Source organism: Capricornis sumatraensis, chromosome 6 (genome assembly GCF_032405125.1).
Source record: "Capricornis sumatraensis isolate serow.1 chromosome 6, serow.2, whole genome shotgun sequence".
Lineage (NCBI taxonomy): Eukaryota > Metazoa > Chordata > Mammalia > Artiodactyla > Bovidae > Capricornis > Capricornis sumatraensis.
The window spans coordinates 111,645,546-111,673,092 of record NC_091074.1 but is presented as its reverse complement, the minus strand read 5'-3'; the positions used below and the strand labels follow the sequence as shown (position 1 = coordinate 111,673,092).

The following is a 27,547-nucleotide window of genomic DNA, read 5'->3' as shown; positions in this document are numbered from 1 at the left end:
TGCTTCCAGATTCAGTCTCACCTCCTGCAGGAAGCTTCGCTGGGGCTCCTGGGCTGGGTGGGAAGTTTCCCCAGGGTTTCCCCTCCCCAGGCCTCCCCACTGAAGCTGTCTCGTTACCATCCATTACATAGCCATCCCCGGCACTAGACTGAAGACTGGAACTGTACCTCCAGCCCTTGGCCAGTGCATGGTACATCATAGGCATCTGATACACGCGGAGGAAAGGGACGGAGGGTGGGGGCAGAGAATGTAATTACAGAGCCGCTATTTGAATCAACAGGGAACTTCATGAATTGAGGTCTGAGTAGTGGAGGTTTCAGAGCTCTGCGTGGACACAGTTAAAACCATTAACCTGAGGAGCAGGATAGACACACCACCTTCCATTCCATGTTCCCCTGTGTGATGGTCTCCAGCCTTTTATTCAAGGTTGTGGCCAGCCACCTGGTTCCCAGAGGCTCTGCCCAGCTCTTCCTCTGCCTCTCCCCTGCCCCCTACCCTCTGCCACCCTGCCCGGAGTTATCTGAGTCACCAAGAGGCAACCCACTCCCATATTCTTGCCTGGAAAATCCCATGGAGGCAGGAGCCTGATGGGCTAGCTACAGTCTATAGGGTCACAAAGAGTCGGACACGACTTAGCAACATCAACCCCACCAAGAGGTAACCAAGGATACCATAGACAGCTGGGGCTACGTGGGGGAGGGTGCGCCTGGTTCCAAATAACTCACCACCACCCCCCTCACCTTCCTAAGTTGGAAGCCGCTGACAGTTTTCCAGCAGCAGCCCGAGCCCCAGTACCAGGTGCTGGGAGGCCAGCCCACGGTAGAGGGGGAGGGGAGAAGCCTGGGCCCTCTGGAGCAGAGGGCACACCTGGCGGCTCTCCACACATCTGGAGCTGTGACCTAGGCCCCTCACCAGAGGAACAGTCTCCTGGGACCCCTTCCCCTCTCCTCCATGCCTGGAAGCTCCAATCTCTCAAGCAGCTCATGGCCCCAGCCCACCTCTCCCCCAGTCCTCCCCTCACCCAGCTGGTTGTGCAGGCAAAGGTGGTGGCTCCCTGGGGCTGAGCCTGGCTGGCCTGCTGTGAGTGGCTCCAACCTCTCCAGGCTTAGCGGGCTAAGCCATAAACAGCCTGTTTATCCCTGGGAGGAATGACGGTTTTCCCTGAGCAGTGACATCTTGGATACGGCCTGGCTCCACAAACAACAACAAACCTCCCAGCCACAGCCCGGGATCCAGCTTGAAGGAGAAGGCTTCTGATTAGAAGGGCCTGAGGAGGTTGGGGGCCACTTCCCCAAGGAGCCCAAGCCTGGCCTTGACTGATGACTCTCAGGACCCAGGAAGAGGAGAGGGTGTGCAGGGGATGGAAGAGTCTCTGGATAGCAGGAAGGGGCCTGGCAATACCTGGTGCAGTCCCTGGTTGCTCCAAAGGGGAAATTGAGCCAGAGAAAAAAGGAGATTGGCCTGAGATGATCCAGCTGCAGGGACCAGACTGCGCCTTGGTCTCCAGCCTGTTGGCCGGGCCAGGGCTTTCTTTACCATACATGCTGCTTTTCCAGAGGAAAAAGCCAGTAATGTGGGGGTCCTGGAAAGGAATGTGTCACTAAGGGGGTCCCCCAAAAGTGAGCACCAAGATGAAAGCTAGGTGCTCTGAGTCATGCAGCTGGTGTGATGGAGAGAAACCTGGGTGGGGGACCTGCAGACCTGGGTTCTTGTCCCTTCTGTGCCACTGAGTCGCATGGAACCTCAGGCAAGTCCTTCTTGGCCTGCCTCAGGCCCGCATCTGGCCAGAAAGTAAACACACTCAGCTATTCTGGGGCCTTGGGAGACAAAACGGGAAGTGGCTCTCAGGGTCCCCAGGAACCTAGCGGAGCGTGGGCACTCCCTCAGCTGTATCTCTTTTGGGGAACCAGGCAGACCACTGGTTGAGAACCACACACCACCCCTCAACCCTCCGATCCACCCCCCTGGTTGGGACCATCCCGGTGGAGCCCAATCTGAGCTCTAAGCTGCTGTAGTCTATGGGAAAGACCAGAAGCACTGCATTCAAACCAGCTGGGGCTTGTCCCTTCCACCCTCCATGGCCCAGGCCATAGTGTGGACACCACACCACCCAGCCCAGCCCAGCCCAGCCCAACATGATCCCTGAGCGGGCTTTCCCTGTGGGCTCAACCAGGCTGAAGCCAATGTTTTCCCTGCCTCATCGCCTATCAAATCCCATCCCCCAACCCTTGGCCATCCCGATGTGAAGAAACGAGGGCCCCTCCAAAGGGGCTCCTCACTGGAGCCCGCATTGGTAGTGCCCACTGTCTGCCAGGCAGAGCTGGGAGATGAAGAGGAACAGCTGACTTGGACATCAGAGCCTGTCCTCAAGGAAACCCACCTGAGCCCTTTTCTATCACACTCAGAGCCCCAGGCTGCACCCTTAGGACCAAAGGGTGAATCAGGTTCAAACCCCACATCCATAAGACATGAAGCAAGCACAGTGGGTACCACCAGCACTGGACATATGCCAACTGCAGTGTTTGCTCTAGCTAGGGCAGGCTGGGTAGGATTAAGACCTGGAGAGAAGGGAAAAGAAGAGATGGGCTTTCCGGACAGTAGGGACAGCATGCGCAAAGGCAAGAAAGCAAGGAAGTGGGATGGTTTCACTAACACTGATGATCAAAAGCCCCCTCGACCAACTCTGGTTCAAAGCCCTGCTGACATTCCCCACAGGGGGGCCACTCACCTCAGCTGCCTCCATCTTCACCAGCCCCCCACCCCCGGGTGCAGCAGATGCCAGGCTGGGCCAGGAGCGGGCCCTGCTGTGGAACTTGGCTCCCCAAAGGGCCCGCCCTGGGCTAAGCCTTGCAACGTCCTAGGGCTGGGGAAGAGGGGAGGTGCCCCTTCGCTGGGTGTGGAGGACTCAAGGGGCCCCGGTGGAAACTTTGACTGTGGCCGCAGTGCCCTGGCTGGGATCCCACGGGCACTGGCGGGGCAGGCACTGCGGCTCCCTCCTTCCAGGAGACAGACCCAGTCCAGCCGTGAGGACAGGGGAGTCCGATGGCCCCAGCTGTGAGGCCTGAGGGTTGGCGGCACGATGTGGCGAGCTTTTGGTGAGGGACCTAGTGGCTCCATACGTAGCTAGGCATCTCAAGCCAGGAGTGGCAGACTCCAGACTGAGAGTCATCCCTGGGGTCGGGGTGATGACACCCACATACCTGGTCCTTGCTGTTCCAGGAGGCAGACATTTGTGAACTGAGCCACAGCCCCTCCACTCTCTGCACCTGGCTCTCCTCGGCCCTGAGCTCCCAGGGCAGGAGGATTCTTCTCGGACACCTCAGGACAAGAGCAGAGATGCGGGCTCTCTCCACGTTGACAACAGAATCAGCCTCTGCCTGCTCACAGCACCTAACTCTGCGGGGTGAGCCGGTCCCTAACAACGACACCCTTCCTCACAGGTCTCAGTGAGAAGCAAAAGGAGCAGGCGCGAGACCTTCCCCAAGGGGCTCGGGAGGCAAAGCATCTCTATCTCTGCCTGGACTTTCAGTGGACATTTCAGCAGATGCCTCGGGGATCAGCCACCGCACCCCTCTACCCAGACCAGCCCCCTGAGACCACCACCTCCTTCGCCTCATGGAACTCAGCAAGAACGGCCATCCTGGCGCCTGGTTGGTGGTCAGCACCGCGGGTTGAGAGCTCCCTCCCCACTCAGAGTCCCGACTTCTGGTCACCAAACATTCCTTTCTCTCAGCAAGAAAAGCCGGCTGACCAGTCTAGAAGTGGTAGCAGCAGAGTGCAAGCACGCCCCAGCCCTGCAGGGTCCCCACCCGCTGAGACAGACAGACAGACAGACACACACACACACACACAGAGCTGCCTCAGAGCAGAACATAACATGGTTTGGTTGCAACATGCCTATCAATGGCTGCCCTGGGGAAGAAACAATAGAAACAGGGGCACGGGGTGGCCTGGACAAGAGCCCCCAGCCCACCACACATGCACCCTGGCACCCAGGCACCTACCCAGCACACTCCAGCAGGGACCCAGGGACTCCTGGCTGCCGCTCCTGCCAGCCCGCCTGCCCGGCTCTCCGCCTGGCTCCTCCCGCAGGCGGGCAGGCGGGCGGGCGGCCGTGACTGTGGCAGCTCCCGGCGGCCGTGTCAAGCAGCTGCCTTCCCCAGACAGAGCTCCTTTGTGTCAGCAGAGCTATTTATGGACTTACCCAAGTTCCCCAGGGGAGCGATACCTGCTGGGAAAAGCAGAACCAAATGACCAGGTTCCACTTTGCACATTTAGGTAGCCGTTTTCAAAACCCTTGCATCACTCGTCCCTCCTCCTCTTCCTCCTCCTCTCTGCCCTCCTCCTCTTCCTCCCCCTCCTCCTCCAGCGCCCTTCCCAAACACACACCCGGTCCAGCCCGCTGCCGCCACTCTAGAGAGAAGCTGAATTTCTTTCTTCCATCAAACAGAAAACTCTGTAATTTCGCAAGACACTTTCATCCAAGCACGAGTCCGGGATATCTTGAGGAAGAGTCCGCCACCCCGTCCTTCAGCTGGCAAGGGGCCCAGCGGCTCCTTGGATGACAGGCTCACAAGTACCAGCCCTGACTCCCCAGCCACGCCCGTCCCCAGGACTGGGGGTGCCCCCTCCCGCCCCCCGCCCAACCCCCGGAGTGCTGCTCTGGAGAGAGAGGTGTCCACTGCTCACGGCGGCAATCCCAGGCACTGAGGATCCCAAGCCGACTGCACCCCCACACACATCCTGAAGGCTCCCCCAGCTGGGGCATCCCAACCCACTGGCCGCAGCTCTGGGCTCCCCCAGCAGGGGCAGGATGGAGCCAATCACCGAGGCTTTCCAGGCACACCCCCACCTCTACCCCAACCCGCCTCTCATCCCAGTGGGAGGCTGCAGTTTAACCCAGGGTCCATCAGACAACACACACTGACTCCAAGAACGCCGCAGCCCCCGCTGCGGGGGAGCGGCTCCTTCAGTCACCTCCCGACCAAACCATCAGTGCGCCCAACACGTATGTTTTTATTTAGCACTTTTGGGTGCCGTGTCTGGACAATCAGAGGTGGACAGAGACCTTGGGGCTTCCTCCCCGCCCCAGTACAGGGGCTGAAAGGGGCATGTTACAATAGCCCAAGAGTAAGGATCACAAGTGAAGGAGATGTCCCTATCAGAGGGACCACAGAAGTGGGAGGATGGGGGACAGCAGGCGAGGGTCCCCTGTTCAGGTTCCAGCTCCAGCCCTGGCTGTCCGGACATGACTGAGCAAGTCCATACCCATCTCTGAGCCTGGGTCTCCTCATCTGTAAAATGGGACTGACATCCTTTGACCTGCCCACTTGTGGGGTTATTAGAGGATTCAATGAGAGAGCAGGCACTCTTCTGAGAGTCTGGCCTTCATTAATTCATTTAATCCTCGTCGACACCTCATGAGGCAGGTGCTAGTATTACCCTGTTTACAAAGGACCCGAGGTGGGGAATGGTAGTGGAAGCTGCCCACAGCTTGTTTGAAGACCAGTAGGATTTGCAGGAGCTTCCCAGATGGCGCGAGTGGTAAAGAACCCATTTGCCAATGCAGGATACATAAGAGACATGGGTTCAATCCCTGGGTTGGGAAGATCCCCTGGCGAAGGGAATGGCTACCCACACCAGTATTCTTGCCTGGAGAATTCCATGGACAGAGGATCCTGACCAGCTATGGTCTGTGGAGTTCACAAAGAGTCGGACAAGACTGAGTGCCTAAGCACAGCACAGATCCAACTCCAGGATGCCCACTCGGAACCACTGCAGGAAGCTGCCTTGCCAGCGCAAAGCTATTTGATGGTGAGGCTACGGCTGCTGCAGACGCTTGTCTGATGTCCTCAAACACACCATGGACTGTGCCTGAGGCTCCAGTCAGGGATGTCTGTTCCATAGCCAGTTCCAACCTGAGCACGTTTACCAGCCTCGTGGCCAGCACCCTGGATGTCAGCCCAGAAAACACAGAGCAGGAGCCCCGTCCTCTTTTCCACCTCGGCCACCCTGGGCTGAAGCGCTCTCCCTCTGCCTCCTGCTCCCCCTAAATGAGTCTCAGTGCCCCTGAATGTCTGCCTCTGCCTGCCTCGCGGCCCCTGTCTCCCACTCTCTAGTCCTGTCTCTCTCACATTTTACCAGCATACTCATGCATGCTGACATAAGAAAACATCCTTTATTAGGGTCAACTCTGAACAGCCCTCATCTGAGCAGGGCACTTACACTCCCCCATGAACACTTCGTCTTGTCCCTGGGGGCTGAGCCAAGGCAGTCCTTGCAGGCCCCAGGAACCTTCCAGATTGAAAGACTATCATTTGGCAGGTTCCTGGGAAGCAGGGCCCACTCCTGTCCTGAAAAACCAAGGAGGTGAGTCTTAGGAGATGGCCAGTTCTAATGGGTGACTGACAGTTCCCAGGAGGGAATTTCTGGAGCTTGGGATAGGATTTCTCAGCGTGGAGAGCCTGAATATAGGGTCTTCCTTGAGATGAGAGGAGTCCCTGAGTTCAGCTGAGTCTTCACTTCTCAATCAACATAAAGTTTCAAGCACCAGCTACAGGCCGGGCTCTGTGCTGGGCCATGGGGCTGGGGTGGAGAACTGGCAGACCAGGACCCTGTCCTCACCAAGCCAGAGGACATCCGGCGCACAGTCAGACTAGCGAGCACATCATTAGATACTGTGTCAGAGCAGCCCTGCCAACCCAGGGCGCTGAGTCGGGAACAGATCCAGGATGCATCCATCAGTGCTCTGGACCACTAGGATGATGGAAAGAGAGGCAGGGCACAGCAGGAAAGTGCCCTGAGGCCCAGGAGGAGGCCAGGCCGGCCTGGGAGAGCACCTAGTGCCTGAGGACCCCAGGGGACCACTGCCCTCTGCCACCCCACAGGTCCAGACCCACAGAGCACGCGGCCCCTCGCTGTGTGCAGCCTGGGCAGGATGAGACAGTCACTGTCAGTCAGGCCACCTAAACCAGAAGGACCCCTGGAGATCTTTCATTCCTATTCCCTTTTTACAGCCAGTGAAGCTGAGGCTCAGAGAGGGTAAGTGACTTTCGCAAGGAAACAGAGCGAGTGAGTGACAGGGCCAGGACCAGAGCTTGCCAACTCCCAGCCTAGCGCTTCTCCTGTCGCATCCTAGTGCCTCTCAGTTCAGTTCAGTTCAGTCGCTCAGTCGTGTCCGACTCTTTGTGACCCCACGAACCACAGCACACCAGGCCTCCCTGTCCATCACCAACTCCTGGAGTCTACCTAAACCCATGTCCATTGAGTCAGTGATGCCATCTAACCATCTCATCCTCTGTCATCCCCTTCTCCTCCTGCCTTCAATCTTTCCCAGCATCAGGGTCTTTGCAAATGAGTCAGTTCTTCGCACCAGGTAGCCAAAGTATTGGAGTTTCAGCTTCAACATCAGTCCTTCCAATGAACACTCAGGACTGATCTCCAGACTGGTTGGATCTCTTTGCAGTCCAAGGGACTCTCAAGAGTCTTCTCCAACACCACAGTTCAAAAGCATCAATTCTTCTGTGCTTAGCTTTCTTTATAGTCCAACTCTCACATCCATACATGACTACTGGAACCCTCGGATCTACATAAATGATGGTGCTGTTCAGGACAGGAGGATCTAGGGAACATTGAGATCCAGGTGGCCCACAGGGTCAGCACCTGGGCCCTCAGAGCCTGGGCCCCATTCACTGACCTCCATATTTTATTTAACAAACACCTATTTGACACTTAGGTTGTGTCAGCACTGCGCAAAGCACGTCCCAATTACTGACTCACGAAACCTCCATAACCCTATTAGCTATGATGTCTAGTGTCCCCATTTAGTTGTTTAGGTGTTCAGTCACGTTCAACTCTGTTGCGACCTCATGGACTGTAGCCCGCCAGGCTCCTCTGTCCATGGGGATTCTCCAGGCAAGAATACTAGAGTGGGTTGCCATGCCCTCCTCCAGGGGATCTTCCCGAACCAGGAATGGAACCTGTGTCTCCTGAATTCGTGGGCAGATTCTTTACCACTAAGCTACCCAGGAAGTGCACCTCCATTTTACAGAGAGGTAAACAGAGCCAAAGAGATGATTAAACCTGTTTAAGGTCATCAGTAGGTACAGAGCCATGGATCGAACCCAATCCACTGTGCCTTGCACAAGGCAGTTCATGGAACAGAGCCCTCCGGCTATGTACCAAGAAGCCTGCTGGCTACACAGCCCAACCATATAGGCAAACATCTCACTGTTCAGACAAGCTGGCAGCAGCTTCCAGGGCTAGGACCAGGGAGGGTTAGCAGGGAGCCAGTGAATGTGCCCCTCCCATTGTAAGAGGGGCGGCACCCCTAGGCTCCAGGGAGGCCCCCTGGGAGGCACAGCAGCAGCGGGATACGGCCCAGGTGCCCTGGCCAAGCCGCGGCCCTGCGGTCGGACCACAGCACGGCTCCCTCCCTCTGTTTTCCCTCACTGCCTTCGCTGTGTTAAGCCTGGGACATCTGGAACTGTGTTTGCAAGACCCTGTCCTGAGCCTCAGGCAGATGGAAACCCACCCACCTTCCTTCCCCACACAGCCTCCACCTGGGGGAAATGGGGCCTTGGCAATACCTTCCTCAAAAAAAAAAACAAAAAATAAGAGGGTACCTGCTGAAGGCTATTTAATGAGCTTTCCCGTCCTGGCTTCTGATGCAAAGTCCACTGGGATTTTATTCCAGGGTGGGGAGGAGAGTGATGTCACCAAGCCAAGGGAGGCGGGGCCCCAGGAATTCCAGAGCGGGTGACAGACTAAGACCACCCCCAGTCCCCACCGGCAGAGGCTCAGGCTTTTCATTCCTCGGACAATGAAGGGGCCAGGCCTGTGTCATGGGTGACGGGGGTAGTGGGAGCCAGGGCCCCCACACAGAGGTCCCGCTTTCTACAGAACCCTGGCCTCCTCCAGCCTGGGACAGAAGAGACTGATGGCCCTGGGCTGCCCTGGGCAACTGTGGAATATCTGTAAACGCCCCTCCAGTCCAAGCTCTGAATTTGCTCACCCACTTAGGGAGTTCTGGGCCTTTAACTCACTGGGTCTCAGAGCCTTGCTTTGGGCATCTACAAGTCTCCATGCACAAAGGCCATCCCCACAGAAGAGTGGGCCAAGAGACACTTACTGATTATTTCAATAACTACTGAATCCTTGTCATGTGCTTGGAACTATGGGCACAGACAGAGAAGTAGCCTGCTCCTGGGCTCTGACTTGGAGGGTGGGCGGTGACCTAGGTGCTGACACTTCAAACAGGAACTGTTCTGCCGTGTTCTGGCCTCTCTGGCCCTAACACCAGGGCAGAGGACACACGCTTCTACCGCTTGCTAAGGGCATGCTCCTGGCTCTTTCTGGGGGCACTTGCCTTATTCTTGGGGGCACACGCTGCAAGTAGGGGGCTGGGGCAGGACAGAGCAAGCATCCATCCTCAGGTTCAAATCCAAAGGGAGTTCTGGACTGTAGTCTGCAGAACCCAGGGCAGCTCCCTTCCCTGTTATGGGTCTCAGTCTTCCATCCCTAAAGAGGCTGGGGATGGGGGTCCAGTAGGCCCCTGGGTCTACTCCTCCCCTTCAAAGTCAGTCCCAGGCTCCGCAAGCTCCTCCCTAAAGGATCAGGTTCCAGCAGTGGCATTTATAAAGAGCATAGACTTTGCAAACTCCCAAAATTTGAGTGTGAGTCATCTTGGGCCAGTCACTTTAATGTCTGTGAGCCTTGGATTCCTAATCTGTAAAATGGGGCTATTACTGCCTGCCTCAGTGGGCCCTGTGGGAGAACGAGTGAGGTAGTGCTCGTGAATGCCTGGCACTCAATAAATAAGAGCTGTCGCTACTGTCGTATTATCATCGTTACTGCTATCGCCTGGAGAATCCCATGGACGGAGGAGTTTGGTGGGCTACAGTCCACGGGGTCGCAAAGAGTCAGACACGACTGAGCGACTTTTTCACTTTCATCATCTATCAAAGGACAGAATTGATTTGGAGTGGGTTGGTGAAGAGAGTAATGTAAAATGCAAAAATAGCTGTTGAGGGTCAGATAGGTGAAGGCCTAACATGGGGCTTGGTTCGACTAACAGCTGACAATCACTAACGTTTATTGAGCAACAAGCTATTATTATTCCCAGCCTACAGATGGGAAAACTAAAGGCAGAAAGGTTACATGGCAAAAGCATGGCAAAAATGGCAGCATGACGCCAGGGTGTACACTCTTAAGCTGTGTGTCCTGTCCTGACTCGTCTTCCCCAAATGTCTCTGCTCTTGCTGTCGGGCTCTTCCTCAGAAGCGTCAGGCAGCAAGGTCAGTCTCCAGTTTGTTCATGGGAACTGCATCTCGCAACCACAGCGAGGGGGAAGCCCACGTGCAGCAAAAGCCAGGAGTCCAAAGTCCCCCAGCAGAGCTGGTCCTTAGAACTGCGGCCGGCCGGCTTCTGCCTCCAGCCCACAGCACGCGTGACAAGTCACCTCAGTGGCATCAGCCTGACCTTGGGTGGCTACAGCAGCTCCCAAAGCCACCACTATCTTCTTTCCTGGCTCCAGTCCAACCAGCCACTCGTCCGCCTGGGATTTCAGGCTTTGGGGAGGAATCCTCGACCCACTGGGCTTGCGCCAGCTCCAGGGTCAGGCCATCTTGACCACTGGAGTTCCTGGGAAGTGTTTGGCACAGACTTGGAGGCCAACTCTGTGACCCTGGCTGCTGCTGCTGCTAAGTCGCTTCAGTGGTGTCCGACTCTGTGCGACCCCATAGACGGCAGCCCACGAGGCTCCCGCATCCCTGGGATTCTCCAGGCAAGAACCCTGGAGTGGGTTGCCATTTCTTTCTCCAGTGCATGAAAGTGAAAAGTGAAAGAGAAGTCACTCAGTCGTGTCCGACTCTTAGCGACCCCATGGACTGCAGCCCACCATGCTCCTCCGTCCATGGGATTTTCCAGGCAAGAGTATTGGAGTGGGGTGCCATTGCCTTCTCTGGACCTTGGCTGCTAAACATCGTTAATCCCTGGACTCCCCCAAGTTAAGCGCTTGCTTGGACTGTTAGGCCTAAAGCCAAAGTACCAAAACAGAGGGTCAGCAGTTGTAAGACTGGCCTGAAATGCTGGCTTTGCTGCTGTTTAATGCAAGGCCAGTCCCCTCTTTGGGCCTCAATTTCCCTGTCTCTAAAATGGGTACAGGGGTTGAATGAGATCAGATCCACCCAGCATGCAGTCTGCAGAATGCACTGGTCCATGAGCTGCTTGTTACTGGTTTATAATAAGATAAGCAACAAAGTCAACAGTGTTTGGAAACTTCTGTAGCAACTTAACATGGCTGTGACATCCAAGTACAAGACCGTGGACTGGCCAGATTGAAGAGGTACAAAGCCGGGTTCGGCGCTGTCAAACCGGCAGGAGAGATCCTACTCAGTGCACGTTTTAACTAAGTACAAGGCTCTTCACTGCAGGTGATTTAAGAAGCCCTGGTGGAAATGATGCTGTTTCTATGAGAACTCACTAACTAGGCCTCTATAACAGCACTCACACCTTCAGGGGACTCACCATCCTGCCACCTGAGCAGTTTCCTCTCTGGGGCTCCCAGCTCAGAGAATGGAACCACCAATCGCCTATTTGCCTAAACCAGACGCATGGGCATCATCCCTCTCCCAAACTCTCTCTCCACCCGACGATCCCGCCTCCTCCACACCATGCAGAGCTCTCATCTCTCCTCACCCCTGCTGCCTACCAGCACCTCTTCCCAAGGTGAGGGCCACAGACCACAGACTCCTCACTGCTCCCAGTCTCTCACCTTGCCGTCATCCACACCATTCTCCGCAACGAGGCTGCAAGCTTTCCATGACACACGTCGAACACACAGCTCCCAGTGCCCTAGGATAAAGCTGAGACCCCTTACACAGCCTCTCAGGCCCCTCCAGCCTCATCCTCACCTCCAGCTCCATTCCCCTCCCTCACGCTTTCAGGCACGCTGGTCTGCCTTATGGTCCTCCCCAGGATGATCTTGCCTCCACCTCCCTCCTGCCCCTTGCCTCGTGTTCCTGACCACCCGCACTGGGCCTTTTGCTATAGATGTCATCTTTTTCTTATAGATTTTTCATCCTTGGTCGGTGCCTCTCTTTTCTCCAGTTGTCCTCCAGCACATCAGACTATGAGCTAGCTCTGTGGCTATGAGGACTCTGTTGCCTGATGAACTATAAAGTCAAGGACATCTGGGACTCTGCCTGACCAGCTTCCAACTGCCCTTCCTTACCATCTGAGAAACTACCTGTCCTTCCCTCACTCTCAAAACAAGTGATTCACATGAAACTGACCCACCCCCCACTCAAGGGATGGCCATGTGACTCAGCTCTTGGTCAAGCACTTTATCCCATCCTATAGTCTTCAGCGACTGGGATAGGCACATGATCCAGCTTGAACCGCTAAGACTCAGACCCAGGAACACTGTTGAAATGATCGAGGGCATCACACTGTAAGGCCATCACCCTGGTACTTCCGACAACTATCTGCCCTCACTAAGGGAGTGAGCCAGCACATAAACAGGTAGAGCCCAGACACAGAGCGAAGAACGCCAGTTCTGGTGATATTGCTCAAGGTCCTGAATCCAGCTATGCCTGAAGGCTACCCTCCTAAACCCAGTAAATTCCGTTTCCGGGCTGAAGCTAATTTGAGTTGGGTTCTTGTCACTGGCAACTGGAAGATTCTTGACTAACGTGTGCCGAGTCACCAGTATTTACCACAGTGTCTGACATACAATAGCTACTCTGAAATTATTTTTCATTCATGCAGTCATTCAACAAACATTCAGCAGTGAAACAGTGACCTGGTTTGCCCTATAGGAAGGGTCATCTTGGCTGCCGTTTAGAGAGGTGACTAAGGGGAGAGGAATAGGAACTGGAAGATCCCCTACCACCATGCAGTAGTCCCAGGGACAGAGATGAGACCTAAACAGCGTGGCTGAACAGAGGGAAGGGTGTGGACAGGCAGAGTCTCAGTTCTGAATTCACTGGAGAACCTCTGGTGATCTGGGCTCCTCTCTGGCGCTCAGTTCCCCGGTCTCTTTCAACTCCATCATTCTAGCACCCCTGTGCTATCTCCCACTGCCGATGGAGTCCCTCTCTGTCAACACTCAAAGTTTCACTGAAGGCTGTTGAGGTCAGTGTCAGGGGCAAGTCCAGAGGCTGGTTTTGACAGGGAGAGAATACAGCGTAGTAGCTAAGAACACAGGTTCTGAAGCCAGATGCCTAGGTTTGGATCATGGTCTACACCTCCCAGCTGTGAGACTGTGTATACAGTCCATTTAACCTCTCTGTTCCTTTGTTTCTTCATCTGTAAAATGGAAATAATGACAACAGTGTTAAGCAGATTAATATTATAGCAGAAGGAAAGCACATCTGATAACTATGAGGTGGTATTATTATTATTCGCAATAAGAAATCCAGAAAGAGAAAATTTTTAAACACAGAAAATACAGACTTCCCTGGTGTTCCAGTGGCTGCCAGTGCAGGGGGCCTGGGTTCAATCCCTGGTCGGGGAACTAGATCCCACATACTGCAACTAAGAGTTCTCACGCAACAACTAAAAGATCCTGCATGTCCCAACTGAGACCAGATGCAGACAAATAAATATTAATAAATAAAATAAGTAAATATATTTTTAAAAAACATAGAAAATAAATTATTCCAAAGATTAGTAGAAAATTTCCCTGAACTAAGAAAAGACCTGGGCCTTTCGGCTGAAAGGACTTACCTAGTGAGTACCAGGAAAAATTACCTAAAGAGAACAAACAGCTAGAAATAATCTGGTGAAGTTTCTAAATTCCAAAGAGCAGAAAGAGAAATCCTGCTTGCTTCCATAAAGAAACTTCAGAGATTCAAGTGAGTACTGCACTTCTTACAACACCAAATTCAGAGAGAATAGAGCCCTTCTCTCAGGATCTAGGGAAAGACTGTTAACATAGAATTCACTACTCAGGAAAAGATGACTCAAACAGGAGGGCAAATATTTTCAGACTTAACAAAGACTAAGAAGGTATGCCACCCACAGATCTTTTCTGAAGAATTTATCCAAGAAAGCTCTCCAGACCAAAATGAATCAAAATCCAGAAGCCAAGAATAAGATGCTGTCGGATACAAGAGACCAGCAAGCAATGAAGCCAGAAGCATTTAGACATTTAACTACGTATAACTTTGGCCACCTCATGCGAAGAGTTGACTCATTGGAAAAGACTCTGATGTTGGGAAGGGTTGGGGGCAGGAGGAGAAGGGGACGACAGAGGATGAGATGGCTGGATGGCATCACTGACTCGATGGACGTGAGTTTGAGTGAACTCCGGGAGTTGGTGATGGACAGGGAGGCCTGGCGTGCAGCGATTCATGGGGTTGCAAAGAGTTGGACACGACTGAGCGACTGAACTGAACTGAATGTAACTGAGAAGTTAAATGCAATCTTAAGTAAATGATTTCTAAAATGTAATAGAACAAATGGTTAAGAATAGTAACAATCAGAAAGTACAATTTCAGGTGATTTCAGCAATACTTAGGAGTCATGGAGAAGAAAAGCAAAGAGAAGTATGGGTCAGCTGACATGCCAGCTGACGTGGGTTGTAGGACATGAGGGCACACTCTGGTAGATCTGATGTCATTCTCGATAGTAAAACATGTTTGTGAAAAAGATTTGGGTAAAATTACCCAAGGAGCCTGTCATGCTCAGTCCGTGGGGTCACAAAGAGTCGGTCATGCCTGAGTGACTAACGCAACAACATATAACTTCCAAGGAAATTTTACAGAAGAATAATGAGAGGTGGAAAAGTGAAAGCGTTAGTCACTCAGGCATGTCCAGCTCTTTGCAGCCCCATGGACTGAAGCCTTCCAGGCTCTTCTGTCCATGGAATTCTCCAGGCAAAAATACTGGAGTGGGTAGCCATTCCCTTCTCCAGGGGAACTTCCTGACCCAGGAATTGAACCTGGAAATGGCAACCCACTCCGGTACTCTTGCCTAGAAAATTCCATGCATGGAGGAGCCTGGTGGGCTACAGTCCATGGGGTCACAAAGAGTCAAATACGACTGAGTGACTTCACGACGACTTCCTGCATTGCAGGCAGATTCTTTACCACCTGAGTCACCAGGAAAGCCCAATGAGCTGTTAGCCTTGGGATATTTAATACTACTAAAACATCTTATGAAGCTACAGTGATGAAGTTTCAATCTGTTGTAGGAATAGATGGATTAATGAGGGAAACAAGAATTTAGAAATCAACCCACTAATGTGTGGACATTTGGTCTATGACAAGTGAGTAAAGGAAGAATAACTTAAAAAACAGGTTTGAAAAAACTGGTCAACTCTTGGGGGAAAAAATTAATAAGAGTTCCATCCGACACCATGTACTAGATTAAGTGCAAATGAATTAAAATATGAAGGTGAAACGTAAAAGGTTAAAAGTACTTGAAAAAGATATAGGAGAATATTCGTTATTATTTTGGAGAGGAAAGGCCTCAGCAAGCACAGCCCCCTATGATCAAAAAACAGAGTTGACTACAAAAATACTTGATTATTTAAAAATGTTAACTTCTGAATGACAAAAAAGAGTATAAATAAAGTTAAAAGACAAATGATAAACTGGAAAAAAATATTTGTAACCTACATAATAAGCACATGGTTAATATTCTAATATCATAAATAAAACAACTGCCCCAGTAGAAAACTGGGCAAATTATATTAACTGATGGGCCAAAGAAGAAGAAATATGAAAGACAAATAAACATAAAGAGAAGCCCAACCTCACTAATAATCAAATAATTGCAAATTAAAATGGCTAGTGGTAAAGGATTCGCCTGCCAATGTAGGAGGCATAAGAGGTGCGGGTTCGATCAGTGGGTTGGGGAAGATCCCCTGGAGGAGGGTATGGCAACACACTCCAGTATTCTCGCCTGGAGAATCCCCATGGACAGAGGAGCCTGGTGGGCTACAGTCCAAGGGGTTGCAGAGAGTCAGATACGACTGAAGTGACTTAGCATACAAAATAAAATATAAATTTTCCCTTCTCATACCAACAAAGAATTAAAAAGCAGTGACATCCAACAGTCACTGTCATTCAATATTAGGGAAACTGTACTACGGATGTACTTAACCTCCCTGTTTCTTTGTTTTCTCATCTATGAAAGTGAAGGTGTTAGTTGCTCAGTGGGAATAACAACAATAATGGTGGGGAGAGCACACATTTAAACAGAAGAAAGGCATTTGTAGAGCACTCTGGGAGTGTGCTTTTCTCTACCCTACAGAAAAGTGCAGTAAGATGTAACAAACAGGACATTCTCAGAATATTTACTGCAGCAACGCTCATAATGTCAAAACATCGGAAACAAGCTGATCACACATCAATATGGGAGCAATTAAATAAATTATGCTCTATTGGCTACAAAAAAGAAAGGAGACTTCTAATACTGATGTGAAAGATTTATGCTTCCCAGGTGGCGCTAGTGGTAAAGAACCCGCCTGCTAATGCCGGAGACACAATGAGACTTGGGTTTGATCCCTGGGTGGAGAAGATCCCCTGGAGGGAGATATGGCAACCCACTCCAGTATTCTTGCCTGGAGAATCCCATGGACGGAGGAGCCTGGCAGGCTACAGTCCATGGGGTCGCAAAAGAGTCGGACACTACTGAAGCCATTTAGCATGTACACACATTAAGCTTTAAAAAATGAGTTACAGAAACTTTTGTATGATACCATCTAGTAAAAATAAAATAGCATATGTCTACTTATGTGTATGAAAAATATTTGGAGGAACACAGCAAACTTTTAGCAGTAGCTATCAATTGGGAGATTTTCTTTATTTTACTCAGCTCAGTAATGTTTAGGATTTATCTGTACTAAGTATTATACAAGTATATCATCAGGGAACATATATAAACATTCCCATTTGTAATATATAAATAAATACATGATTTCAATTTCATCAAATAAGTTTAACGACAAATGTACAAAACCAACATGGAAATTTTTTTTCCCAAAACTTTTCTTTTGAAACTTTAAAAGAAGATTTGCATAAACAAAGAGCCGTAATCTGCTTCTTGGATGGGAAAATAGTATTTTACAGACTTCAATAACCTCCTTTTTGATAGTTTTTTTTTCCTGATGTGACTTTTTAAATTTTTTTATTAAAATAGAATTGATTTAAATGGTTTGCTAGTTTGAGGTGTACAGCAAAATGATTCAGTTTTATATATGTGAGTGTATGTATATGTGTATATATATATATATATGCTTTTTTAGACTTTTTCCATTTTAGGTTATTATAAGATATTAAGTAAGGCGTTATATAGTAGGTCCTTGCTGGCTATCTATTTTATCTATTTTAATATTTAAAAAAATATTTTAATATATGTATATGTGTATTTAATGTGTGTTTATTTTACTCCTAAATTTGATGTGTATTTTAAAATATAATTATAATATAATCTCAAGGAGCTTTTGGGGGAGACACAGGGAGGAGGTGGGGACTGAACAAAATTACACTGAATTTCATTTGAAAGGATAAATATGTGACAAAAGGATTTTTTAAAGAAGAGCAATGAGAGGATACTTATCCTAACATAATATACAAGCATTGCAGCAAACCGCTGCTTGGAAAAAATGAAAAATGTTCTTGCTCATACTATATACCAAAGTAAATTCCAAGTAGACTAAGTGCTAAAAGTTGAACAATAAACCATAAATTTCAAATGTGGGGGGAAGTGAATGTTGTATAATCCTGAGCCTGAGATGGATACCACAAAACTAAAGGCAGAAAAACTTTTTAAATTTATGTATATGATATTAGTCATCAGAAAAACACAATTCAAAACCACTATGAGATACAATTTCACACCCACTAGGATGGCTATGATTTAAAACACAGGAAAATGAGACATGTTAGAGAAGATGTGGAGAAATCCTTCGATGCTGATGGTGGGAAGGCAAAATCACGAGGTCACTTCAGAAAGGTCTAGCAGTTCCTCAGAGTTAAACACAGAGTCACCATCTGATCCTGGGACTCCACTCCAAGGTACACAGGTGAAATGAATGAAAATACACATCCACACAAAAACTTCTACACAACCACTTATGGCAGCATTATTCATAACAGCCCAAAGGTGGAAATAATCCAACTGTTCATCAACAGATGGCTGAATAAATAAAATGTGGTATAGCCGTATAACCGAAAGTTATTCCATCATTAAGAGGAGTAAAGTCCTGATACATGCTACAACATGGATAAACCTTGAAAACCTCATGCTACATGAAGAAAGTCAGTCACAAAAGACCTAATATTACATGGTCCCATTTGTAGGAAATGTCCAGAATGAATCTGCTGCTGTTGCTAAGTCGCTTCCGTCGTGTCCAACTCTGTGCAACCTCAGAGACAGAAAGCAGATGAGAGGTTGCATAGGGATGGGGGAGATGGGGGAATGGGTGGGTGACAACCAAAGGGTATGGTTTCTTTTGGAAATAATGAAAATGTCCTAAAGTTGACTGTGGTGGTGGTTGCTCCAGTCTGTGACTATCCAAAAAGACCATAGAGTTGTACACTTCAAATGGATGAACTGTATGATATGTGAATAATACCTCAATAAAGCTGGTACAAAGCAGTTTACAGACATGACTACCTATAAAGCAGAAACATCTATAGTTTTAAAATAATAAAAAATAAAAGGATAACATACAAATATCCTTCTTATATAAAGAGCTCTTGTGAGTTAATAAACTATAAACAGCCCAACAGAAAAATGGGCAAAAGATTTGAACAAGCCACTCACAAAAGAGGCAGTGTAAATAACTAAAAAGGCATATAAATATTCAACATCTCTAATAATCAAAGAAAGGAACATACTAAGAAATGTAACAAGGCACATTGTTGGTGAGTGTGTGGGGAGAATGGGCTCCTACCCAGACTATCTCAATTTGCTTGGGTTTCCCAGGAAGCTAGAATATCCATGTTAAAAAAGAACAGTCTAGGGTTAAGCAGGATTCATTGCTCAATCTGAAGTGGGATTATAAATCAGTACATTCATTCTGGAGAGTCATTTGGCAATAGGTATCAAGAACCTTCTTTACAGATATATACCCTGTCTCCTGGAAATTCTACTACCAGGAGTTTATTCTAACAAAACGTTCATTCATCAACAAGTATCTGTAGGGGGTCAGAGACGTACACTGAATACTGAGCTAAATCTACAGATTTTTATCTCAGGTTTTTATAACAATGAAATATTCAGTTCAGTTCAGTCGTTCAGTCGTGTCCGAGTCTTTGCGACCCCATGAATTGCAGCACGCCAGGCCTCCCCGTCCATCACCTACTGGCAACAAGCTAAACTATGTAGACCTAATGGAGATTTTTTAAAAACAAAACCTGTTTCATCTACACAATGAAATACTCTGTAGGCACTAAAAATGATGTTGTAGAAGAACATTTATTGATGTTACACTGCTAAATGGGAAAAAAAAACAAGTCAGAAAATTGTGTGCACTAGTTATGCTAATTTGCAAATAAGATATATGTGTGTATAAACAAATGCCCGACAGGATACATACACTCTAAAATGTTAACAGTGTTTATCTCTGGGTATTGGGATTAAGGGTGAACTTCATTTTCTTCTCTTTGTTCAACTGTACTAAATATTTTCTTCATAGTAAACATGAATTACTTTTGTAACAATACAACAAAAGTCAACTGCATTTAACAAAAAATCCCCACACTTGCCATGCCCCCATGGATGAAGGACCCAAGGAAGGGGGTTGCAGAGTCAAGCACACATTTACACTTGACCTAGCAACGACAGCTACCGTTACTAAGTACAGTTGTCCCTCAGTATCCATGGAACCCCAGCTGATACCAAAATCCAGGAATGCAAGGTCTTATACAAAATGGCATAGTATCAATATTTGCATAGAACCTACACATATCCTGGTGGCTCAGACGGTGAAGCGTCTGTCTACAATGCGGGAGACCTGGGTTCCATCCCTGGGTCGGGAAGATCCGCTGGAGAAGGAAATGGCAATCCACTCCAGTACTATCGCCTGGAAAACCCCATGGACAGAGGAGCCTGGTAGGCTACAGTCCATGGGGTCGCAAAGAGCTGGACACGACTAAGCGACTTCACTTTCACTTTACACATATCCTCCCACATACTTTAAATCATCTTTAGATTATTTAAAATACTAAGTGATTAGGTGAAACTCATTCAGTTGTGTATGACTTTTTGTGACCCCATGTACTGTAGCCCCTGTAAATGCCATGTAAATCATTTTAAATGCAATGGAAATATTGTGTAAATGGGACTTCCCAGGTGGTGCTAGTGATTAAAAAAAAAAAAAACAAAAAACCTGCCTGCCAACGCAGGAGACATAAGAGATGCAGGTTCGATCCCTGGGTCGGGAAGATCCCCTGGAGAAGAGCATGGCAACCCACTGAAAAAAGTATTCTTGCCTGGAGAATCCCATGGACAGAGGAGCCTGGTGGGCTACAGTCCATAGGGTCACAAAGTCAGACACAACTGAAGTGACTTAGCATACACACATACTATGTAAATAGTTGCCAGCTCAGCAAATTCAACTTTTGCTTTTTGGAAATTTTTTCTGGATTTATTTATTTTTTCTGTCTGGGGTTGGTTAAGTCTATGGAAGCAGAACCCACGGGTATGGATGGCTGAACATACCTATTACACTCCAGGCACTTTGCACAGACCATTCCCCTTAGTCCTCAGTAGAACCAGTGAGAGAGATGTCCTCTCATTTGACAGAGGCTGGGTGACCTGCCAGCAATCCCATAACTGGTGAGAAGCAGAGCTGGGATCTGAACCCTGGCCTGCCCACCCCTCAGTCAGACCCTGCCTTCACCTTAGCTGCTCCTGTAGGTTCCTGGGGTGGGCAGAGGAAGGTCCCAAGCGACCAGGGCCTCTGTCCTGCCAGCTGGCTCTATGCAGGCCCTCCCTCCCTGCAGACAGCCTAGGGGGCGACACAAGGACAGGTCAGCAAGGGCAAGGACCACAGCACAGGGAGGGTGTGGCGCTGGCGGGCCAGTTGGCTGAGGTCAGGGCTCAGGGCAGACCAACTGGGGACTCCTCGCCTGCTGGGCGACAATCAGGAAGCCTGACCACATCCGGCCCCAGGAGTTCCCAGGCCCTGCGCGCTCCCAAAGGCAGGGAGAGAAAACCTTGCCTGGCCTGCTGCCACCCTGGTAAACACAGCAGGAAAACAGCTTGCCATTTGTGACTGTCTCCCTGGACCCCGGACAGCAGGCCAGTCCTTTCCCCACTTCTGGGCCTCTTCTGTGTGAGGAGGGGCTGTGAGATCTGATGGCCCCAGGACCCTCCCAGGTCTAAATGCTTTGAATCCGTGGTGCGCTTCCTCGCAGGGGGCCCAGCAGGAAGAGGAAGGGGGTGAGGCGTCCCACCCAGGTCCTGAAGGAGCCCCCTCCCCTTCCCCTCAACTCCTTCCCACTGCTATTTTTAGAACAGGGAACATCTCCACCAGCCCCATCCTGCCCAGAGCTCCAGGTAAAACACAGCTACCCCATTCATTCCACTCCAGCCAGAACACGGCGGGGAATTTACAGACAAGCCAGTTGACTAGACAACCTCTCCCCAAGCCATTAGCCAGGCCATGTCTATTTCCATTACAGCCCAAAGCAGTGACTTACTTTTCCTAAGACGACACAGCTGAGTGAGATGAAGAGCACCTCTAAGACAATCTGTGCCCCTCCCTGTCCCCAACCTGTCAGGCTCCTGAAAGTCCCCAGAGAGGAGTGCTGGGGGGAGGGTCCTAGTTCTAGCACCAACTGCATGACGCTGGCAGGGAGTTCTTACCCCTCTCTTGTCTTGGTTTCTACAAATCAGCTTGCTAATCGATGAACCCCACTGGGGGAGAGGGTAGGTAGCCTTTTCGGTTCCACACTCAAAGATTCTGTACTTCTATCAAAATTCTAGTCATTCATGAAATAAATACTGCATTCTCTATTGTTGGGTGTGTGTGGAGCTGTATATCATAAAGTTTATCTGAGAGTTGACAGTGGGTCTCAGAAAGCATTTTCCCATTGAAAATTGTGTTATAAATGGTAGTCAGCTTCCTATGCTAGCCTACTGAACCCTTAATGTTCTCCCACAAGGAGAAATGGCAGAAACCTATACTGTGATAGAATTTAACCAAAATGGAAAAACACTAACATTTAAAAGACACTGAGGGAATTTACCCTAAGTAGTGTTTGAGCAAAAGAAAGTGAAAGTGAAGTCGCTCAGTCGTGTCCGACTCTTTGCAACCCTATGGACTGTAGCCCACCAGGCTCCTCCGTCCCTGGGATTCTCCAGCAAGAATACTGGAGTGGGTTGCCATTTCCTTCTCCAAAAGAAGGAGCAAAAGAAGGTACACATTAAAGGCAGTGAGTTAGTGGCAACTTCTGGGGAAGTCTAAAGGAGACTTCTGACCATACTAGAAACTGCAGGCATTGTACGCCGACTCCTACAACTTTCACTGAAAGTTAGCTGCACGCCATCGACCAGGAGTTAGAGAGATTAAAGAACATATGAATCCTTATATACATGAAATTAAAACAAGAGTCCAGTGAGCAGGAAAAAAGAAGGAATGGGAGAAGATTCTGGGCTTGACAGCTATTGTTCTGTCTTCCCGGGAGTAAGCCAGGAAGGAGGCACCTTTGGTTGGGAGGAAGCAGGGTTGTGCTTATAATTTGAGTTCTGAGATGAGGACCTCTTCCTGTATAAGATCCACTGATATATTTATTTGACTCAAGTACATGATGAATATTAACCATGTACAACACTTGCATATGGGCATTCAGGTGGTTCAGCAGTAAAGAATCCACCTGCCAAGTGGGTCAGGAAGATCCCCTGGAGAAGGAAATGGCATCACTCCAGTATTCTTACATGGAGAATCCCACGGACAGAGGAGCCTGGCAGGTTACAGTCTATGGGGTTGCAAAAGAGTTGGACAAGACTTAGCAACTAAACAACAACACTTGCATATATTCACACACACTTGTTTCAGTATGAAGACCAAAATGTCTGATTCCTTTTTTCTTTTAACCTCTTTTTAAAAAAGCCCTGGGGCTTTGGAGATGATTCCTGGAGATCACCTAAATTCAACACCCTCGTTTCTCTTGGTAAAGAAACAAATGATCAGAGAGGTGAAGTAATTTGCCCAAAGTCACACAGCGAGTCACAAGCAAAATCAGGATTTGAACCAAGATCTTCAGAATGCTACTCTGGTTTTCTCTGAGGGCAAGCTCAGTGAGAGGGGGGCTCCACAAACCCAGGAGAAAAAACCACAGGAGTGGTTCCCATCAGGTCTCCTTCCCTGATGAGTCAGTATGGATACAAGGCATTCACAACCCTGAAGTGAATCTGGCCAGACTAGATTGCTTAAGACCAAGTGGGGATCCAGGCTCTGGTCTTACAAAACTGAAGTGCAATGGAAAACGCTTTGAGCCAAGAAAGTCAGCAGACCTGAGTCAAGTCCTAGCTCTGCCTGCCACTACCTTGTCCCACGAACCTGGCCAGGTCACTGCCCCTTTTTGAGCCTCACTTTCCTCATCTAGATTCTAGAATACGACAGGCTTGAACCGTAATCCAATTCTACAACATCTAGTGAGTACCTACCAAGGATCAGGCTTAACAGAGTCAGAAATAAATAAACCATGACCCCCACTACAGACCATATGCAAGTTTATTTAAATAACTTAACCCCGCACAGAGAGCTAATTTATAAGTATAAAAATAGATGGTTTGTCAACCAAATGCAAGCACCACACAGAAGCACACACACCATCGGGCCTTTGGAAGATTAAGGCAACATTAATATCTCAATTTTATGGGAATACTTATGACAGTCAGATGTTATTAAAATATCTCAAAATATGCAGAGCCCACAAATTGCTGACCTGTAGAAGGAGGGGAGAGGAGCGCAGCGAGGGTGACAAGGGAAAGGCCGTAAGAGAGGCTGGGACCCTGCCTGGGAGAAGGGTGGGTGTGGATGTCTGGCTCCCAAGAAGCCCATGGTCTTGCAGGTGAGACACAGCTGTTTGACACACTGTGCTAAAGATGAGCAAAATACTATGGCGCACAGACGGGGAAGCAGGGACTTCTGAGGCAAGCCAGGGAGCCCTGAAGCCTGAGGACTGTATGTGGCCGGAACAGCAGAGGAGGGCAGGGAGCATCAGGCAGGAGAAACAGCCTCAAGCGGAACATGCACGGGGAATTTAGAGAAGGGGAGTAATTCAAAATGGCCGGGCTGTGGGCTCAAAGCAGGAGGGCAGAGCGACCAGGGAGAGAGCCGGGGTGGGACCGTGGCCTCGCAGCATGGTCTTGAAGCAGGGAGTTCAACTGCTCAGCCTCCCCAGCTTTGATGGTCTGTGGTTGCTGCAAAGTAGTAGAACAGAGCCATCCAGAGTCAATGACTGGGGCTGGGCCCCCCAGGTTCCAACCCTAGCCACCCACTGGCTGTGTGACCTTGGGCAAATTTCTCCTCAAAGACTCCGTGTCCTTATCTACCAACTGGGTATAGTGAGAGTAAATGTGTAAAGATGACAAAGAACCTCAAGAGGCTGCAGTGAGGATTAAGAGAGAATATGTAGGTGAAGAGCTTGGCATTGCTCCAGGCTCACAGTCTTTAGCGCTCCCTTATAAAGTACTTACTGTTATTATTCTACCCTTAAACTGAGGATCTGGGAACAATTTGGAGGATGGTGGCCCTATTCAGAAAAAGGCTTTGAAGAAAGATAAGGTCAAGACAGAGGGCAAGGCTGTGCAATCATCTTTAAGAATAACAACAAAAAAAGATAGCAAGATGGCTGAGGCCAAGAGGAAGGTGGGCAAGAGGATGATCTTTCTACAGCCAGATGGGCCGCAACAAGGGAAAGCAGGAAAGCTGGAGAGACTGGAAAACAATTTTGGTGGGGGAGTGGGAGCTGTGGGGGTGGGGCGTGGAGAATATCTGAAATCTAGTCCATTTGACACCCAGTTACTTAATATTGGGGCTTCCCTGGTGGCTCGGCAGGAAGGAATCCTCCTGCAATGCAGGAGACGTGGGTTCGATCCCTGGGTTGGGAAGATCCCCCAGGAGGAGGGTACAGCAACCCACTCTAGTATTCTTGCCGGGAGAATCCCATGGACAGAGGAGCCTGGTGGGACTACAGTCCACAGGGTTGCAAAGAGTCAGACATGACTGAAGCAGCTGAGCACACACACACACGTACTTAGTGTTGAGATTTGGAATCGGTCAACTAGCAAAATCTGGGCCCAAAACCTGGAGCAGGCTCTCACCTCATCCTTAACCAGGCAGAGGTCAAAGGGCCGAACCTATCCCTTTCTGCCTTCAGCCACTGTTCTATCAAGACCAGGTACCCCAAGACTCTGATGCTGGTCCTCTTGAATGCCAGACTGAAAAAGCGGGTAACGCGACCGTCCCAGTGCTGCCGTCTGTCTTCTGGAGTTCCTCCTTGTCTTTCACAACAGATTTTTCAAATCTTGTATAACGCTATTCATCTTGTCAGCCTGGACCACCCCTGGGCCATATGAACTCGAAGTTTATTCTCTAGTGTGTAGAGAATAAGACATCTCATTTTATTAGTCCTCAAGGATTCCATCTAGAGCTTAAGGGGCCACAACTTCTACACAACTTCTATCTTCCCTCCTGGCTCTTCCTGAAGGCGATAATTGATTTCTCTTACTTCCACCCCTTAAAAGGCAAACCGGTATATCTGGAAAGAGCAATGGATTAGGTTGAAATGCCTTGGCTGGAGGACTAGCTCAGCCTCAGGACTAGCCACGGCTGGGAAGCTGTGTGACCTTGGATAAATCACTTAACTTCTCTGAGTCTTTGTCCCTTGCATCCATAAAACAGGGCTGCTGGGAGGCCTAGGGGAGATAATGCCTGGGGATCCCAGTTGACATCTCTGATGCCCATGTTCTTGCTGTAGGGGCTCACCCACATTGTGAAATTGCCTGCGCCTTCAATTTGCAGAATGCTCTAGGTGCTGTGTATGAGAAATACAGGCTTTGGTGGCAGAATTTATGAAAAAGAATTTAAAATAAAGAATAATAAAAAAAAGTCGTACATAAATAAATGTCTTCATTATTTCCAACAGGTCCCGATTCCCAAACTGCCAAAGGACCCAGGCAGCAGAGACTGGGAGTTTCAACAGACCCAGAACATGAGACTATAACGAAAACAAGGAAATGGGACCAAAGGATGTGCAGGGGGTGGGGTGGGGAATTTAAAGAGTCACTTTGTATTCAAATCGCACAGATGGCCTTCTCAACAATAAATGGTTGTGCTCCTGTGCTCCCAGCTCGAAGGTCCCCAGACACACAGCAAGACAATTGGGCCATCAGGAAAGAGACCATTGTGTGAGCTTCTTAGAGTGATTTGTGTGGAGGGAGGGGCTCGGCCTTGTTTCCCGTGATTATGGCTCTCGAAGGCAATTTCGCTGCATTCATCATCCTGGACGGCTGGGGATGGACCGGGCTGCTGAGAAGCAATGGCCACCGGGTCGTATTTCATCTTCTCGAGCCCGTCGAGCCAAATTAATTGTCTCATCGATTTCAAAGGCAGAGCAGCAACGGCGCTGGCGCACCACAGTCAGCGGGAAGACAGGGCCCTCCAGGAGCTGACGGCTGCATCCCCAGCAGCAGCTTGTGGGGACAAGCGGAGGAAAGCGCCATCCCCAGGGCCAGGCACCGCACTTAGTGTCTCTGTTGCCCTGCCACCAGAGCTCCCAACCTCTGCACCTGTGTGGTGGGCAGAGGTAGGTCCCCAGGTCCAGAAGAGAAAAGCTGGCTGCCTTTCCAGACAGGCGATTCTCCTGGGCCTCACTCTCCCCTTAATGTCATTGTGTAAGGGAATCAAATGAAAACATGATGCGGCTTGCTGTCTGTGCAGACCCAGCTGTTTAGCCTCTCAGAATTAACCCTGCAGGCGGAGTCTCAGCTGATAGACACTGCTTATCCCACTCTGGCTGGCTCTTCCCCTGCTGGGTAGGGCACCGGGCTGATCCCCTGTTAGATTACTGCTACCCCATGTCTGATCTTTCCTAGGCTGGGAGGAAGGGCCATCTGTGGAAGGCTAAGGGAAGAATTCTCTATTGGACGACCCTTCTTGAGGTTCAGGTAGCCAAAGCAGCTGAGCAAATTCAGCAGGGCACAAGGCTCCTCTTAGAACACAGAGAGGATCTTACAGGACACAACGCCGAGTGTTCAAGGGAACGTCCCTAAACTGAAGCCCAGCCTCTCTGACCTCCTTTCTAGGCAAAAGGCCCTGCTCCTACACATGCCCTTTGTGTGTGTGTTTTGTCTGGACAGAAGGATGTGAAAGCTGCCCCACACTGGCCTCTCACCACTGTCCCCTGGTAGGTCACCAATCAGCCTCACAGCTGGACGGGTCTCCCCTAGTGGTGCTAAGCCACACTTAGCCCTGGTCCCTGAGTCCCGGGAGCTCCGTGGAAAGCAAGCCCAGTCAGCTTCCCAGGGGCTGAATTTCAGTTTCCTATCAGCCCATTCAGCATCGGATGGACGGACAGCA

At 49.7% G+C, this 27,547-nt stretch overlaps 1 protein-coding gene across 4 annotated transcripts in view; it reads right to left on the bottom strand.

Annotated features, from left to right (window-relative positions):
* Positions 1-27,547, bottom strand: part of RGS3 (regulator of G protein signaling 3) — a 137,997-nt gene that overhangs the window by 29,223 nt on the left and 81,227 nt on the right. The window lies entirely within an intron of this gene.